This window comes from Nelumbo nucifera, chromosome 1 (genome assembly GCF_055504915.1).
Source record: "Nelumbo nucifera cultivar China Antique chromosome 1, China Antique-T2T, whole genome shotgun sequence".
NCBI lineage: Eukaryota > Viridiplantae > Streptophyta > Magnoliopsida > Proteales > Nelumbonaceae > Nelumbo > Nelumbo nucifera.
The window spans coordinates 155,817,542-155,826,338 of record NC_142649.1 but is presented as its reverse complement, the minus strand read 5'-3'; positions in this window follow the sequence as shown (position 1 = coordinate 155,826,338).

The window sequence follows — 8,797 nt, the reverse complement described above, 5'->3', positions numbered from 1 at the left end:
AAGAGGGGTAGATATAAACAAAACTGTTGATGCTTCTGATGACTTGTGTGATTGGTAATGGTCTATTATACTCCATCGCGTATTGCATAGTTAGTTTAATAATGAAAAATCTATGATACCAGAAAGACATGATATTGGAAAGGGTTTGATCGATTTTTTTTTTTTTGTATCATGTCTTTTCGGCATCATATTCGAACCCTTCAATGACATTGTTTATTTTGTTAGCCAAAAAAAATGTTCAAAGGAAGCCTAATTATTTTTTCTTTTCTATTGTCTTTATAATTACTAATAAACGATCTTCCTTTTTAAGTATGGAGCGACCATACGTGCATATTTTGTTTGTGATCCATTGTTCCCTAATGAAACTTGGGTTGAATTGGCTATTTGAGTTAAGAGATTAAATTAGGCTTGAATTGTTATTAGCAACTCAGTTTTATATAGAAAGTTGGAACCACACTATTCGTTTTGAGTTAAAAAACTAAATCAGATACGATTTGTTAATAATAGATATGAGGTAACTTTTAAATCGGCACAAATCACTCCTTTAATAAGACCCCTTTGTCTTAAATGCCTTGGATTCAAATCTATACTATATAAAAGCGGACACTTACATTAGACTCCGTGCTGATTATGTATGTGTTTGGAACCATGAGTGTTTTTTCATTCAACGTTTGTAATTTATTTGCTTGCAAAACCGAGAAAAAGTATTAATTGCAACCGTTTATGACAACTAGGCGCCATTATGTCATAGGTGACTCCTTCGTTGCGCCATCAAGCACCTACCATGAGCCATCAGAGTGCCAACCGCGTGCCTTCATGGTGTCAACATGTGTGTCATGGGTGGGCTTTGCATGTATTTTGTAAGGGGGGACCGCCAATGGCATTATTGTAATTACATAGTATGATCTTTCATCCTTTTGATGTTTCCTATTGTCACTCCCCCAAAAGCTTAACGTACTCTTTGAGGGGAGGTAGGTAGTTGAGTGAGTCATGAGCATGTAAAGGTGAAGCATGAGATCCCCTCGACACTGAACTGTGTGTTTATGCTTGCCATCCATTAATGCAATACAAGTAGCCTTTTGCTAATTCGTATGCCATCTTTGTTGCCCTTTCTTGTGTTGTTGCTTGTTGTTTAGGCTTACTCGTCGCATTCGAGTACCGCACGGGATCCCAACGACTAACCCTGTGATAGTTGGTATTAGAGCAGGAGCTCCTGCACACACTCTGGACCTTGTCTTTGTCCCTACATCAACACAATGAAGAGCAACCGTGGCATTGCCGATGACACACCACATGGGCGGCTCCAAGCCCATGACACTGATGAAGCTCCACTTGACGGAACCTACCAAGACACAAGCCCCGAAGGGCCGCACAACTAAAGCTAGCAAGCACGACAAACCAGTCGACCAACTAGCTACCGTGGACATGCGCCTCCTACGTTGCGAGGTGACAGTGGGAGAAACCCGAGATCGGGTTGATGAACTCCACCTCAACCTAGAGACGGTTGAGAATGCAGTGGTGGAACTAGAAGCACGTTTCAATGGCGCCTTCAGAGACATGCACACCACCATACAGAATTCGGGAGTTGGGCCTTCCTAAAGCAGCCTACAGGGCTTGCTAGACAGATTTCAAGCGCAATTGGATGAGATGAGAGATGAGATGACTCTCCTAAAGAGGGCGGTGGCCAACGCACCTAGCACTCCCTCCACCCTATCTTCCATGAAAATCAAGATCCGAGAGCCAATACCTTACTCGGGTGCTCGGGATGCTAGGGAGCTTGACAACTTCTTGTGGCAATTTGAGCAATATTTCTCCGCCACTGGCATCATTGACAACCAAACTCAGGTACGTACAACTGCTATGTATTTGACTGATATCGCAATGTTATGGTGGCGTAGGTGTTGCCAAGACATTGAACATGGAACCCGCACCATTGACACCTGGGTTGGATTCAAGTGTGAGATCAAGCGGCAGTTCTACCTAGAAAATGTGGAGTACATGGCGCGCCGAAGAATGAAGAATCTCAGACATCAAGAATCACTACATGACTATGTCAAGGAGTTTTCGGCCTTGACGCTGGAGATCTCTGACATGTCGGACAAGGATCTCTTGTTCAATTTCATGGACGGTCTCAAGCCATGGGCTGAGCTCGAACTTCAGCGACGTGGGGTTGAGGACCTCGCCACCGCCATGGCTGTAGCTGAGCAGCTTGTTGATCTGAGAACACCTAAGGAAGATGTGCAAAGACCATCTAGCCCAAGTACCATGAGTCTGAGTGGGGGAGATCAACAATCAACCTCTACAAAGGAGAAGCCAGTGCCCGTAGACAAGCCCTACAATTACCAACAAGGGAAGAAGCCACAAGGAGGCCCAAGCTATCAGGGCCACCAAGTCACTAGGAGACCTCCTCCTGCACCTTGTTACCTTTGCAATGGGAAGCATTGGACGAGTGACTGTCCAACCCAAAAGAAAATAACTGCCCTCATCACCAAACTCAACGATAGTGAAGAGAGCGATGAGGAGAAACCCACAGTGGCGCCAAGAGTAGGCGCCCTCCAGCTCATCAATGCCATGGTCAAGAAAGAGGCCACATCCAAGCGGCCCACCAAAGTCCACAAGGGGCTGAATTATGTAGACATCACCCTCGGCGAGAGGCCGACCCAAGCCTTGGTGACACTGGGGCCACCCACAACTTCATTTCGCTTGCGGAGGCAAAGCGACTCGGCTTGACCACCACCAAACAAACTGGGTGGGTCAAGGCTGTCAACTCCGGGGCCAAAACAGTAGAGGGCATGGCCCGTGGAGTAGAACTCCGAGTTGGACCATGGAAAGGACCCATCAATCTATCTGTGGTTCCCTTGGATGATTTTCAGGTTGTTCTTGGAGTGGAGTTCCTCACACAGGCGAAAGCAGCACTTATGCCACACATCAGCAGCTTGCTTATTCTGGACGAACACTGCCCTTGCATGGTTCCTGTCTCATCAGCCTTGCAGATACTTGGGAAGCAGCTTTCAGCTTTACAGTTGTACCAAGAAACCAACAACCATGAAGACAGTGTCGCGTCAACAAGGAAGAATCCCTATCAAGCACCTCACAGCGACACTGGAACTGGTTGGGAAATCATCACCAGGAAGAAGTCACCCCCAAGATAGTTCCATTTCCAGCGCCAACGCCAATGCCGGCGCCCAAGTCAGCACCAACATCAGCATCAGCATCAGCTTCAACACCAACCACATCAGCAGAAGTTGACTTCGCAGCAGAAGCTGCAAGCGCCTGCAAGTGATGGGCCCAACAGAAGACCCAAGGCCGTGTCAAACCTTGCCCACATCTACTACCACAACCACCGGGGAGAGCGAGTGCCACCCAAGCCGTCTAGGGACCACATTTACATCATCCCTCAGGCTAATTCCCGTAGTAGCCCTGTGAGTTACCCTTGGGGAAAAATGTATGGGAATCCACACCTTAATAATCCAAAACACCATTTTGATCATTACCTGGCCCAAACCTACCCCTTAGCCAAACTGAACCAGTCACTAACATACCTTGAGGCTGCCAGGAAAGGACTTAACCATAGGAAACCCCAACAGAATGAACCAACCCAACCATGCCACCAAAATATACACCTTGGCCTTGGACGACAGCCGGTTCGGGGAGCAGCAGAAGAACCTTCCTTCCGCAACAGTGACTCTAAGGGACCAACCAAAGCCGATCTCCGAGGACGTAGATCGAATTGAGTGGGGGAGAATGTCACAGGTGACTCCTTCGTCGTGCCATCAAGCACCTACTATGAGCCATCAGAGTGCCAACCGCATGCCTTCATGGTGTCAACATGTGTGTCATGGGTGGGCTTTGCATGTATTTTATAAGGGGGGACCGCCAATGGCGTTATTATAATTACATAGTATGATTTTTCATCCTTTTGATGTTTCCTATTGTCACTCCCCCAAAAGCTTAACGTACTCTTTGAGGGGGGTAGGTAGTCGAGTGAGTCATGATCATGTAAAGGTTAAGCATGAGATCCCCTCGACACTGAACTGTGTGCTTATGCTTGCCATCCATTAATGCAATACAAGTAGCCTTTTGCTAATTTGTGTGCCATCTTTGTTGCATTTTCTTGTGTTGTTGCTTGTTGTTTAGGCTTATTCATCGCATTCGAGTGCCGTACGGGGTCCCAACGACTAGTCCCGTGACAATTAGGCACCACATCAGCATAATAGTGAAAAAATGCCTAACCTGCCTAACCGTTGGGGGAAGCTTTAAAAAGTTACTTTCCCAAACGGTAGGCTTGCACATAAACCGAAGTCACCTTTTGCGATTTTCTATGCATACAGAAGAGCATGAGAGGAGAAATAAATGTTGAAGTGGTGCCTATGTGACAACATTTATTGAAAATTTGTCCACTCTTCCAAATACAAGCTATAACAGTTAGATCTAATTACCACATATCATCATATATATAGTTAAAACTTGCAGACATGCATGTGCTCTTTTACTAGTATACTACATGGGGCTAGCTTGTATTGGCTGGTTGTAGTGTAGAGAGTGACACTTGGGATTGAATTGACTTCCAGCTCTCCAAGATGAGCCCCACATGGACATCCTATAAGTAAAAATTAGAGAGCCCAATTTGGCGGCAAATCAGTCATTTGAAGGAATCCGGATCTCTTACACATTCATCCCTACACATCTTCCTGTACATCAAATCAGAGGGTGTGATGTCAGCACCCTCTCATGTGTGAATCTAGTATGTGCGAGTGATATTAACATAGATGTTTCAAACTTCCTCCCGTCATATTTTTATATATTAAAAATGATAGTAAATTTTAAATCAAATAAAAAACAGGGGTTAAGGATTTATTCTTCTCCTCTTTCTCCAAATCTTTCTCCAACAAACTGAATAACTCAACCAGAAAGAAAAACAGGGGATAACAATAAAGACTTCAGAGAACCGAATGCCTGAGACGATTATCACATCGTTTGCTCAATTTTGTTAAATATCGAGGCAACTCCACTTGGATCAACGTTCAAGGTATTGAACTGATCTTCTCTACCGATTTCAATACGTAGATTGGCAATAAAAATTTGAAAATACAGGGAATCTATCACCACTCATAGTTTTTTGTTAATTAGACTCAACAACCAATTATTTCCACAATAAAAAGGGTTTGCAACTCAAATAAGCTAAAGCTGATTGTTTCAATATTTTTTTTTTAACTCTTATCCCCTGGTTTTCTTTTTCTTAGCGTTATCATTAGTTGGAGAATATTTGAGGAAAGAGAGAAGATAAATCCTTAACCCTTGTTTTTTATTTGATTTAAAATTTGTTGTCATTTTTAATATATAAAAAATGTGATGGGAGGAGGTTTGAAACGTCTAACGGTCTAAGTATTAATATCACTCGCACATGCTAGATTCATGCATGAGAGGGTACTGACATGGCACCCTCTGATTTGATGTACAAGAAGATATGTAGGGATGAATGTGTAGGAGATCCGGACTCCATTTGAAGGACTGTCCTTTTTGGCTTTTTTAATAACTTATTTGGAGCATTTCAAAGCAACTGAACCAGCTGAATCTTCATCTCAACCCTCTCAGGCTGCATTTCTCATTCCTTATTTTAAGGATTTATCTCCTTTTTTTCTATTAAAAATTCAATATCTATAAAGATATTTTAACTAAAAAATGCACTTTCCTATCACCTAAATAATCTCTTCTCCTAAACTACCTCCCAAACTTTATCCAAAATTATCTCTCCTATTTATCTTCTAAATTATCTCTAATTCCTATTTATCTCCAAAATTATATCTAATTTAGTAGAGAGTTTCTCATAAATTATCTCTAATTCCTATTTATCATCTCCCCTACTTTTTATCTATATCTATCTAAAGAAAGTTTAGATTAAAAAATTTAAGAGCTATTTAAATATTCTAACAAAATTATATAATAACTTTAAAATATTTATTAAAAACAAAAAAATAATTTTATATATTTACAAAATAAATCACAAAATTATGTACTAACAATTTAAATTATGTTTATCTGGATTATCAATTTAAATGTTTTTCAAATATTTAATAATATGTAATAGCTTTAAATAAATAAAATTCAAATAACAAAAAAATTTAGATATTTTATAGATTATTTAAATATTTAAATAACTAAATATTTATCATATCTATATTTTAAATAGTTAAAAAAAACAAAATTAACTATTAAATAATTTTATATTTTTATAAAATATATCACGAAATTATGTACTAACAATTTAAATTATGTTTTTCTTGATAGTCAATTTAAATGTTTTTTGAATATTTAATAATATGTAATAACTTTAAATAAATAAAATAAAAAAAACAAAAAAAATTAAATATTTTATAGATTATTTAAATATTTAAATAACTAGATATTTATCATAACTAGATTTTAAATATTTAAAATAACGAAATTATGTAATAAATTTAAAAATTTCTTTAAAGCAGGAAAATAATTATAACATAATATTGAAATTAATAATAATTTAATATATTACAAAATTAATAATGAAATTATGTAGTAATAGTATAAATTATTATTTTATGGATAATTAAATTCTCTAAATAACTAATATTTTAAAATTTAAAGATTTTACATATTATTTATGTATTTAAATAATTGGGTATTTTAAATAACAAAATATTTAACATAACTAGATTTTAAATAGTTAAAATAAAGAAAGTATGTAATAAATTTAAAAAATTTTGTAAAGTAGAAAAAATTATAGCATAATATTGAAATTAATAATAATTTAATATTTTTACATAATATTGTAAATAACTAATTTCATTTTTATCAAGTAATAATTCGAGATAATAACTTTCAAAAAAATTAATATTTAATAATAATCATAATTTTAAACTCTTAATTTGTATTTATTATATAATTTTATATACTCAAATTAATATTTATTGTATTTTAGTAATTATTTATTGTTTTTGTGATAAATGCATTTTCAATGATTATGTATAAATTTATTTTATTTTTTATTTAATTTATTGTATTTTTGTTATAACTTATTGATTAATATTTATTAGAGATTAAACTATTAGTTGAGATTATACTATTTATTGACTAAATTAATATATTTTTAGTACTTATTGTATTTTTTCATTATCAATATATTTTTAATAATTGTGTATTTTTGCTATAAATTTTCAGTAATTATTGGAGATTAAACTATTGTTATTTATCAGAGATGAGACTATTAATTTACTTGCAATTATGTGTGTTCATGAGTTGGTTTGGTTCGGTCATAGGCTATTTGGCCAACCAAATTGGCCTGGTCAAGTTGGGTAATTGGTTAGATGAAATCGACTAACATTTTTGTGAAAACCGACCCACTCAGGTTGTCTCTGTTTGGGTCGATTTTTTGGTTTGGTCAGTCGGTTTAAAATATTTAAACTTATAAATTAAATTAAATTTTAAAAATTATAGTGCAATTATTAAGAACATAAATTTAAAATTTAGATTTATGATATAAAATATTCTAGACTAAGAAATATGGGAAATTTCCCACTTTTCCATATCAAAATTTATATTTAAATTATAAAATATTAATATATATCCATGCTTAGGTCTTTCGATTTTGGTTGGATTACAAACGGTCAAGGTGAAATTGATACAACTTGGTTGAATTGGGAAATTTTTGAACCATAGCCGACCTAAAATACTAGAAAACCGACCAACTTGGGTCAAGTTGATCGGGTTGGCTGGTTTCATCAATTTGATGAATAAACGTAATCGAAATTAATTGTTGTTATTTTTGTATTATAAAAAATGATTAAAAGTAGTATATAAAATATAAATAATTATTAATTTTTATTTAAAAAGTTAAAAATATAAAACAATTGTATACTCTTATGTGATTCTATAGGGTCATTTACTAGAACACATCTTATAGTTTTATATATTTACTTAAACATACTTTATATTTTTCATTTTATTAAAACATCCAATATATTTTACAACTTATTTACTTAATCAACCTTTCATTAAGGAGTGTTTGTTTTACCATTAGGCCCATAATTTTTTATTCCAAAAATACCCTTAACATGTTTTTTTGTAAAAAAACAAAATTAACCAAATATAGCCAATAGAGTGGTTTATCGTGTCTTATAAAGGGCAAAAATGATATTTTTATTTTTATATTTTTTGATTAAATTTATTTAAATAAACATTAGAGTCAAAACTATCATTTTCCACTGTCATGTAATGGAAGATTGATTAAATCCATTATAAATTATAAGTGATGTTTTAGTAAAATTTTAATTATAGGGTAGATTATAGTAAATTCACGAAATTATAAGGGGTATTTTAGTAAATGACCATTTATATTATTTAGCTTTCGCTTAATAAATCACGTGCATTGCACGAATCCCCGCTAGTAAATCATTAAAATAAAGAATGTCAAATGAAGCCTTTAAAATGGGCATCTAATCAGATATTATTGGAATTTCTGGGGGATGTTTGTTGGTAGCTGACCAAGTGGGTGAACCAAAATGACTTATTATTTAAACTGAAGTCATATAACTAAATATTCTGGGGCATCAAGGCATGGTAATTAGGAGAATGGTAAATGACCGATAATGGTTGAAAGTTGAAATGACTTATTGCTTTGTCTTTACTCAACTCTAAATTTCCCTATATATTTTTTTTGTTATTTATTAAATTGTTTTATCTACTGAAATACAAGCAATAAATCCTTAAATTCAGCCCCTTATCCATTAAGGATGTATCTGGTTTGATGGAAAATACATGAGAC